This window comes from Rhinolophus hipposideros, assembly GCF_964194185.1.
Source record: "Rhinolophus hipposideros genome assembly, chromosome: 16".
In the NCBI taxonomy this organism is placed as follows: Eukaryota; Metazoa; Chordata; class Mammalia; order Chiroptera; family Rhinolophidae; genus Rhinolophus; species Rhinolophus hipposideros.
The window spans coordinates 36,266,669-36,277,440 of NC_138062.1; positions in this window are offsets into that span (position 1 = coordinate 36,266,669).

Genomic DNA, 10,772 nt, shown 5'->3' on the forward strand with positions numbered 1-10,772 from the left:
TTAAATAAGAAACCAGAAGAATGATGTAAGACTAAATTCTCAATAGTGATTACTAAACCGTACTTCTCAGAGCATATTCCCACAGTTCCCATTAAAAAACTGAGCTACTAATTATTAATAATTCTGAAGTGAGAACATTGTGGTAAGTGCTTTATGTAGGATCAACTCATGCTTCTGAATAACCTGATAGGAATGTTATTTTTCCCATTTTTCTGATGAAGAAATTTTAACCCAGAAAGTTTAATAACTTATTCAAGATCTCATAGTTTATCATACAGCCAGGATCAAACTCAGTCTAACTCTAGTTAAACACCATACTCTATTGCCAATCTCATATTTATTTATAGAATCTTGCCTAAAATAGCAGACTAAATCTTTGTTTTGACTGAAAAGTATTCATGTTTTATTTTGTCACCTTCTAAGCAAATTGTTTTCAACTGATTTATTCTCTCTCTATTCAGCAGAGGGGAAAAAGGATACTTTCCATAATTTTGGTTAAGGATCATCCACTTTATACTAATTTATTTTAAATTACTATGCTCTGGAGGTTAGCCTAATAAATTAGCCGAATAAACTAATATGTCATTTGTTTTAAAAATAAGAAGATGAATTCCCCATGTTTTTCTACTCATAGCTTATGTAGGGACCCATAAATATTTGCTCCTTAACTCCCTAACTTTAGCTAATTATGATACTATTTCCCAGAAGGGACCAATTCTTACTCCTCATAGTATTGGCTCCTGTTTCACTTTTTTAAAAAATCATATACCTCTCAGGTATCATCACCTCCTTTTCCATTTCTCTACATGTTATATGTTACACACTCTACTGGGACCCATTACTTCTTACTTGGAACAAAACATTTACCGGTTATGTAGGGGCCATGACCTCAGCTACTTTTAAAAGAAAATAATGCAGTACAGTCGTCTATTACAGAGACTACATGATGTACATTTTGCACTTAAAACAAATGCTTATTTTTAGCAATGATCACCTAGGAGGAGGATGATTATACGGGTTGATGTGACCTGTTGTGGAGTACCTGCCCAGCCCACGTCTCTCTCATTAATAGTGGCCTCCCTTTTTGAGCCCCTGCAGCAGGGGTGTTTCGCTGCTGAGGTGGTTGCACCTTAGCCTTTGAGCTCCCAACTCACACAGCGTCCTTCCCCTAGCACCACTGTTAATCCATCAAATTCTCTGTTTTGTACCGAGAGACAGAGTTGAGCCACTTGAACTTAAAAGTCCTATGGGGCCAGAGTGGCCATTTTCAACTATGTGCATGTTGATGAGTAAATAGAGAAAGTGGCTTGGCAGGAAGAAGGAGGAATTTAGAACAGAGGAGAGCAGAGAAGGGGGGTCTTGTAGCCTCAGAGCAAGGAGGAGGCAGAGAGATGTGCTACTGTGGACCCTGAGGCTTCCCAATGACCTCTTCCAGTTCCCATGGGGCCCAGCTTGCTTCCTGTTGGTGTGCCATCCTATTCAGTAATCCCTGGATATTGGAATTGCTTTAGTGGGCTTCTTTTCCTAGCAACCAGAAAGATCTCACCTACCATTACAACTCCTTAAGGACTGTCTCCAGACCTGGCTTCATGTGCATGGGGTACACTTGCAGGACACCTGCAGTATTAGAGAGAGACTCTAATGTAGTGGCTAGGAGGGCAGGCTCTGTAGTTAGATTGCTTAGTGGTTGCATGATCTTGGATAGTTTAATTTTTCTGTGCTTTGGTTTCCTTGTTTGCAAATGCGAGGGTAATAATATTTTTCTACATCATAGTTTGTTGTGAGAATTAAACGCATGTAAGTAGTGGACTTGGCATGTAGTATGTAAGTATCCAATGAGCATTAGCTGTTGTCTCCGTAAAGCCTTGCTTTTACACACACACACGCGCAGATATATATATATATATATATATATATATATATATATATGTATGCAGAGGGTGCCCCAAAAAATGTATGCACATTTTAAGAAAGGAAAAAATTGTATTAAAATTGTAATACTCAATATATACCAATAGCAAAAGATGACTACAAGTCATGTGTATACATTGTTTTGGCATCCCCAGTATACATACTTATAATACACACATGCCTATAATATAATAAACATACCTGTAGTACAAGATTACATATTTTCTGTGTGTGTATTCACATATATGGATGCGCATACACACACATTCACACACTCACACACTCCCACGCAGTCATTACCTGACCCGAGTCTCAAGCTCTGTGCTCCTATAGCACTTTGTTCACATTTATCTTATAGTCTTCATCACACTGCATTATAAGCTACTTATGTGTTGCTTCTCTCACTACATGTGAGCCCCGGAATTCAGGTAATTGTTTTCTTTGTTCTCTGATCCCCAGAGCTTTGTGTCTGGTACCGGCGATCTTCCCGAGCTCACAATAGATTTATGTTTTTGGATCGGTAGATGCTAGGTGATACTTCACTATCAGATTGGCGTCCCCTTCACTTAATACTTGGCTGCTTTTGCAAGAGGATGGAAGAGAGACCTTAGGAGTCTGGATGTCTGGGAGTGACGGCCAAGTGAAGGGGGGGAGAGTCATGATCTTCATACTTCTGTTCTGGAACAGTTCTCATGTAACGTTTCTCTTCCCAACTCAGGTCACATGATCAGCAGTGGCACATGACATTGTCTAGCAGTGCTTTGCAGCTTGGTTGTAGTAGAGAAGAAAGCAGAGGGTCACATTGTGTTAGTCTGTTGGGGCTGCCACAACAAAACCCCACAGACTGGGTGGCTTAAATAACAGACATTTATCTTCTCATAGTTCCAGAGGCTGGAAAGTCCAAGATCAGGATGCCATCATGGTTTGTTTCTGGGGAGTTCTCTCCTTCTGGCTTGCAGATGGCTGCTTTCTCACTGTGTCCTCACATGGCCTTTTCCTCTGTGTGCACATAGAGGGAGAGAGGAGGGAGGGAGCGAGGAGGGAGGGAGGAAGGGAGGGAGAGAGAGCGAGAGAGACAGAGAGACAGAGAGACAGAGAGAGAGCGGGCGCGCGCTCTGGCGTCTCTTCCTCTTCTTATAAGCACACCAGTCCTATGGGATCAGGACCTCACCGTTACTATAAACTGAATGTGTCTCCCCACCATTCACATGTTGAAATTCTGTCTTAATGTGACGCTATTAGAAGGTGAGAACTTTAGGAGGTGATTAGGGCATGATGGTAGAGCCCTTATGAATGGGATTTGTGCTCTTATCAAAGACACCTCAGAGAGCTCCTTTGCCCCTTCTGCTGTGAGAGGTTACAGTGAGAAGATGGCTCTTTATGAACCAGGAAGAGCGTGCTCACCAGACACTGAATCTGCCAATAACTTGATCTTGAACTTCCCAGCTTTCAGAACTGTGAGAAATAAATTTATTTGTTAATACACCATTCAGTCTATGGTATTTTGTCATAGAAGCCCAAATGGACTACAACAGCTCTTATGACCTCATGTAACTTAATTACTTTCTTAAAGGCCCTCTTCCAAATACAGTCACTTTAGGGGTTACAGCTTCAACATGTGAATCTCGAGGGGACACAATTCAGTCCATAATACACGTTAAGCCCAACTGGAGACCTAGCTTAATGAAAAGTTTGTGTGTGTGCCTGATAGGCCCAAGTTTTCTACTCTGCATAACTTTGTAACCAAGATGCAGGATGAAGGATAGGTCTCTGGAGCCTAAAGATAAGGAACAAAAAGCAGCCACCATGAGGATGAGACCCTCATGGTCGTGTAGGTGTGATCTAGAAATGCAGAAGCCCTTACATTTTAGGTCAGTCTCACCTGGCTTTCCCAGGTAAACTTGGAAGAGCCAGAATGTACAGAGTCCCGGTGCAGTCAGGGCTGCAGCCGGAGTCTGTGGAGGAGGTGGGATGCCCCAGAGCCGTTCTAGGGCCTGTGATACAGTTGTCAGTGGGCGGAGTGGTGGGTCTAGGATGAGAAAAGCTCAAGTCTGGGTGGTGAGTTGAGATCCAAGTTAGACTCTCCAGCCAGAAGGGCAGAACAAGGAAGGTGCTGAAGAAACCAAGAGGTGGAGATGGAATGATAGGAGGGTGGGGTGAGAGGCCAGCTTCAGAACTAATTTTGGGAACATGGAGTTCTCTTACGTGTGGCTTGGCAGACACAGTGCACTGGAGGCTTCATGGTAAGTATCCAGAGCTGGACTTACACCATTAGGGAAATTTTGGCAGGTCACAAAAAGGAGTTTCATCAAATTTCAGGCATTATGTTTTTCCACAGTACTTTCTGATGAAACGTCCAAGCTATGCGATCTCCTCTAGGAGTAATACTAACCCTACTTTGACTAACGATCTCCTTCATCATTAAAGGTGAATTTTTAAATTAGCATTTTTCTTTATGTCTAAATTATGCTATCTCCTAGTTAACCTTGTAGTCTATGCATGGGTAGTAACTTTAGTTATTCTTTGTAATATTTCATAGTTATTCTTCATTTTCTTTATGAATGTTACAGCCTCAAAGAAGGCTTCTCTGACTTCAGACCACATTAGATCAAAGTCCCCAGTTATACCCTTCCTAGCAGCCTGTACTTCTCTTTTATAGGCCTTCTCACTATCGCAATTAAATAGTAATTGCATGATTAATTGTTTAATGTCTGTCTTCCTTGCCAGATTATTTCCCGAGTGAAAACAGGAACCAGGTCTATTTTAATAATAGCTATATCCAACACTGGTTCTTGCCCATAGCAATAAATTCTTTTTAAATGAGTTATTTCATTCACTCATGTATTCATCCATTAGCTAACATATTTAGGGTTCACCAGTCCTGGGAACTGTGCTACAGACAGGGAAGCAAAAATTAATGTGTCTGCATTTGAAGAGTTCACAATTTAGTACAGAAAGTTCTCAACCATTGTGGGTGAAAGTTCCCCATGAGAACCCTATGAAAGAAGTGGTTCCTCTCCCCAGAAACGACTCATTTAAAATGGATGCAGGATTTTGTATTTAACTTGCTATGTTCACAGATCCCTGGAAGTCTATTCACTGTCTTCCTAAAATGCCATGAATTCTGAAGCCAGGATCCCTCCATGAGAGAGAGACTTAAAAACACGTCCATGGTAAGGGGAGGGATACAGGAGGGCATCTGCAGGTCATGCTATGGGTCAGGAAAGGCTTCCATTGGAAGAAATGTGATTTCACCAGGAGAGAAAGTGAGAGCATTAGAGGTTGAGAAGATAATGTGATTGTGTTGGGAAAACAGGGAGGTGCAATACAACGTGGTTCTTCAGGGAATTGCAGCTGCCTCGTACAGATGAGCATGTGTGACTGGGAAGAAGTTGGGTGGGGGAAGGGTTGGGAGAGGTTGTCAGGAAAGGATACTGGAAAGGTCGCTAGATCAGGGAGGACTTTGCTCTATCCTGGGCCTGATGGGGAATTACTGCAGGGTTTCATTCATGGAGAGAAAAGATCAGATTAGAAGGAGCCCTCTGGTGGTGGTGTGGAAAGCCGATTGGAGTTCCCCATCCTGCAGGATGGCTGACCAGCTGCACGAGTCATGCAGGCCCCAGGGCCTGAACAAAGGATGGGCAATGGCGTCTAAGGACAGGAATAGGCTGGAGTGATATTTAGGATAGAGAATCAGCAGATCTTTGTGGAGTGGATGTGGAGTGTGAGAGAGAAGGTCGGAATACCTGCCACGATTTTGCCTTACGTGATTGAGTGCAGGAGGGTGGTAGGTCTCCTTGGGCAGCCTCTTTAGCATGCATGTCAACTCAACAAAAGAAAAGTGCCCATGGGATACTTTTTATTCATTCAAAATGAAATAAGCTTTTGTAAATGGTAAAAAAGTACATTCCTTACAAGTTAGATTACCCAGTAGATTGGAATAAAGAATGTGGTGAAAACCAACACTGTTTTTTAATCTCAGAAGTTGTATCTGTGTAGTCACACTGAGGCGGCATTCTAATCTTTTTTTTATTGAAATGAGAGCGTGGGCTGTCCTGAGGTCGGCCACACACCGTCTGGGTACTGGGGGGTACTCGTCACTGCCAAAGGAATCCTGGGAGGAGCAGTGACAGTCCTATCGTGGCCTGTTAAGTTGGAGGCACTTAGCATGATTTGTTGTGTAAAGAGGATTTCCAGTAAATACTAAATCACAAATTTGAATTCCTTGTACATAAATTTTCCTATAGATTAGGATTCTTGGATAGTATAAATCTGAATTTATGATAAAAAATATCCGTGAAAGGTACAACCCACTTACAATTAACTGTAGTTTCAAACTTTATATACTAGAACAGTGAGCTTTCCTTTAATTTTTTTTTTAACTTTTATTTATTTTAAGTATGTTTTTCTAGGACCCATCAGCTCCAAGTCAAGCAGTTGTTTCAATCTAGTTGTGGAGGGCGCAGCTCACAGTGGCCCATGCGGGGATCGAACCGGCAACTGCGCTCTAACCAACTGAGCAAACCGGCTGCCCCTCACTTAATTTTTTAATAGCAGCTTTGTTGAGATATAATACACATTCCATGTAATCCACTCATTTACAATGAGTGGACAATGCCTTGAATTAATTTTTATTTATATTTAAAAACATTGTACAATGTACAATGCTTTGAATTAATTTTTATTTATATTTAAAAACATTGTTTTCTCTAAAATTCTTTTTGCAATTAAATGGTATTCCTTTTTAACAGGAAAAAAATAATACAAAGTATGTATGTTTAAAAATTTGGCTAAACAGTCATTATATATAAGGAATTTTCTCAGATGTCTCTGATTATTGGAACCAAGAGAATACATTCTCCTGTGGGTTTAAAGTGCAAAATGTGGTCAAAATATTATCACAGAAGTGACATTCAGTGAGAAGAAAAGACTGAAAGTGGACTGTCCCAAGAGCTCTCCTCGGGGCCTTGCTGGGGAGAGGAGACCCAGTTTAATTTACAGCCTCTCAGTTCACTATCCAGGGGTTACGGAGAAAGAAACATCTCCTGCTGGTAACCCTCCTGTCTAGGGGTGGATATGTTGTGATGAGTGCATTTGCAAGCAGGATAGCAGTGGTATCGTATTAACAGGGAAAATAAAATAGCTTTGGGGTTTAAACTGAAGTATGGGTTGAAAAAAAAGCTCAACCTAACCATTACTGTGGATACACAGAAAAACGGGAAGATTTTGAGAATTTTTTTTTTTTTTTTTTATAAAGAGTAGTGTTTTGTTGATTTTGAGAATTTTGAATGTCTCCTCACATTGTGTGGTAATGAGCTTTGCGGTCGATGGACTACATCTAAAAACCATGCTTTTTGCTGAGGTAACAATTGTAGAAAAAATATAACGCTTTTCCTATTGAAATCAACAGAACTGTGTACAAAGATTGAACCTCTCTGGTTTGTCCTGTGGTACTGGATGTCAGGATGTGATCCTGGCATTTAGGCCGACCCACGTATTGGTAATTTGTCAAAAACAGATTTTTCTTTCCAAGTTTACATATGAGTGTATAGTAGGAGAGGGGCTGAGACAAAGTTGGTCCAACCCATCCTGCTATCACTGCTGGATGATTTCTTCTTTAAGGTAGCTTTTGTCTTATGACTTCGGGGATTAAAGTGCTCCCCTATTTAATGCCTGTGTCTGGCTTTAAAGCCTGCTGTAACTGCACTATCCCAATTTTCCTGTAATCAGTTATTTCCTCATTGTTTCAGATACACAAAGACTCATTCTTGTGTCTGAATGTTTGCTTATATTGTTTAACTTCCTATTGTGTTCACTTTTAGTGAAGTCTGCTTGGGTGTGTTGTCCTTGGCTTACAACAAAAATAGCCTTATATTGTTTTTCATGATCCTCAAATTCCACTATAGAGCTTAGTGCCTCTTATGAGGATCTTTGAGGAGGAAATTTCACTCAGACCGCTCTGCTGCACAGTGTATGTATTTCTTATAGAAATCACGCTTCCTTAGTTGCCTTGGCCACTAGGAGACTTGGAATCACACACATATACCTCTCTTCTTTAAGAGTGAATAGATTCCTATAGCATGACTTTATTTGTGTAACTTTTCCACTGACCTCATGTTATTGCTCTGGCCTTTGGAAGTGAGGGCAGAAGCCTATTACAGTCATCATGTTTTTTTAATTTTTGAAGGCGACACACTTATTAATCTTAACACTTTCCATGGGTCAGGAATCTGGGCACCGTACGTATGTAGCTAACTCCTCTGCTCATATCTCATAGACTTGAAGTCAAGGTGTTGCTGAAGCTGCAATTCTCACCTGATGTTTGGGGTCCTCTTCCCAGCTCATTGATTATTGGCAGAATTCATTCTGTGGCACCTGTAGGACTAAGATCTTTATTTCCTTGCTGGTTTTCTAGTTTTTAGCTAGGGCTTGCTCTCAGCCTCTAAGACACAGCGCTGTCCCCGTCAGTTCACAGTTCACAGCATAGTCATTTGCTTTCTTACTGGAGGCCAACAGGAACACTTCCTATGTCCTAAGTCCCCCTTAGGCTTCAAATGTCTTTGGCTTCCTCCTTCTGCCAGCAGCCAGAGAAAATGCTCTGCTTTTAAGGGTTTCACCTGATTAGACTAGGCCCACCAAGGTAATTTACATATTTCAAGGTTAATTAAATTGGGATTTAATTCAATCTTTAAATTCCTTTCACAGTTGTTGCTAGATTAATGTTTGAATAGCTGGGGTGTGAGAGGGAGGACCTTGGGGAGGGTCACCTTTAGGATTCTGCCAATCACAATCTCCATAACGTAGAACTGTACAGCTGTGAAAAGGAACAGGAGGAGCTCAGTACGCTGAAATCGCTATGGGGCAGCCTCCAAGAATTATTATTCTAAAAAAAAGCCAGGTGTAGAATAATATTTACAGCATACAACCTTTTCTATGTGAAACAGGGTGAAACAGGTAAGACAAACATTTTCTAATATTTTCAAAAAGAAATAATGGGAGGGTAAATAAATTTAACAAAATTGGCAATTTATAGGGGTAGGAAGAAAACAGGAAATGAGGACAAGAGTGAAAGCTGTATTTTCTAAATGTACCTGGTTTGCGGTTTACACTTAAGAACCATGTAAATATTTTATGTAATCAAAAGACAAAATTAAATAAAAAGAAGGCAATTTCTCAAGATTGAAAACAACCTGGTATCAATTTTGTGGCATAACTGCTCAGAGAATAAATATTGAAAGTGCTTTTAAATAACAGTGCTTTGACAGTATTGCTATATACTCATATATACTTTAGGGACAAAAACCTATCCCATTAGGTAACAAATTGTATTCAGTGTGTTGTTGAGGGTTCTCCCTCCAATTTGTAAAATTGTGGTAAAATATACATAACAGTAAATTTATTACCTTAGACGGTTTTAAGTGTACAGTTTAGTAGTATCAAATACATCCATGTTGGTGTGCAATCATCGCCACCATCTCTGCCCAGAACTATTTTTATCTTGCAAAACTGAAATATTATACCCTTTAAACAATAACTCTCCATTCCTCTCCCCCCCTCCCTCCCACCTCTGGTAATCACCATTCTCCTCTCTATTATTTTGACTACTCTAAGCACCTCATATACCTGGAATCATATAGTATTCATCTTTTTTGTGACTGGCTGATTTCGTTTAGCCTAGTGTCCTCAAGGTTCATCCATATTGTATCATATTGCAGAATTTCCTTACTTTTTAAGGCTGAGTAATATTCCTGTGTGTGTGTGTGTGTGTGTGTGTGTGTGTGTGTGTGTGACATTTTGCTTTTACCCATCATCCCTTGGTGGTTACTTGGGTTGCTTCCATGATTTAGCTATTGTGAATAAGGGTGTACACAATAAGGGTGTACACTATGAACATGGGTGTACAAATATCACTTCAAGACCTTGCTTTCAATTGTTTTGACTATATATCCAGAAATGGTATGGCTGGATTATGTGGTAGCTCTATTTTTAATTGTTTGAGGCACTACCATACTGTTTTCCAAAGTGACTGCACCATGTGACATTTTCACCAACAGTACACAAGAGTTCCAATTGCTCCACATCCTCACCAACACTTATTTTGTTTTTAATAGTAGCTGTCCTAATGGGCATGAGATTTTTCTCATGTATTTTTGCAAGTCATTTCAAATCTCTTTTGGATCTAGGTGGAATAAAAATAGTGTTTAAAAAAGAATGCTTAATTTGCTTAGCTTTTTGTTCTTCCCCTCCTCCTATTCTATATCAAGCCCTCAAATCTAGCTTTTCCACACATTCCTTCATTCTTCTCTTTTCTCGCATTTCTTGTGTTAATATAATTTTGTACTTTATGATTTAGTGTTTCATGTGTAGTTAGTCCTGTTGTCCCACGTTGTGTATTTTTTAGTAGTCAGGGCTATGGTTTATACTTTTCTGAATCATCTAATGCAATGATATTGTATCAAGAAATGCTTCCTTTTTACAGTATAATTGTAACAAATGCTCAATTTTTAGTTTCACTATCAGAGCACTCAGCACATCTTTAGAGTTGCAGGAACCAAGCCCACCGCTGCCAGTTGAAAATCGGCGTATAACCGTGTATATTCTGCGTATATTCTAACTACGGTGATCAACTTGTCTGGGTTTGATGGGGACCGTCCTGATTTTAACACGGAAAGTCCAGCGTCTTAACAACCCCCTTACTCCCAGGCACACTGCAGTGGTTGGTCACTAGAGCTGTAATTCTGACTCCCACGTCCCAGGGGCTACGAAGATGCCCCTCATTGCCGTGAGCACCTTGACCATCGAGCTACGCGCTCCCGCTTCCGCCCCTCCTGCGTCAAGACTACAAGTCCCAGAGTGCAGCG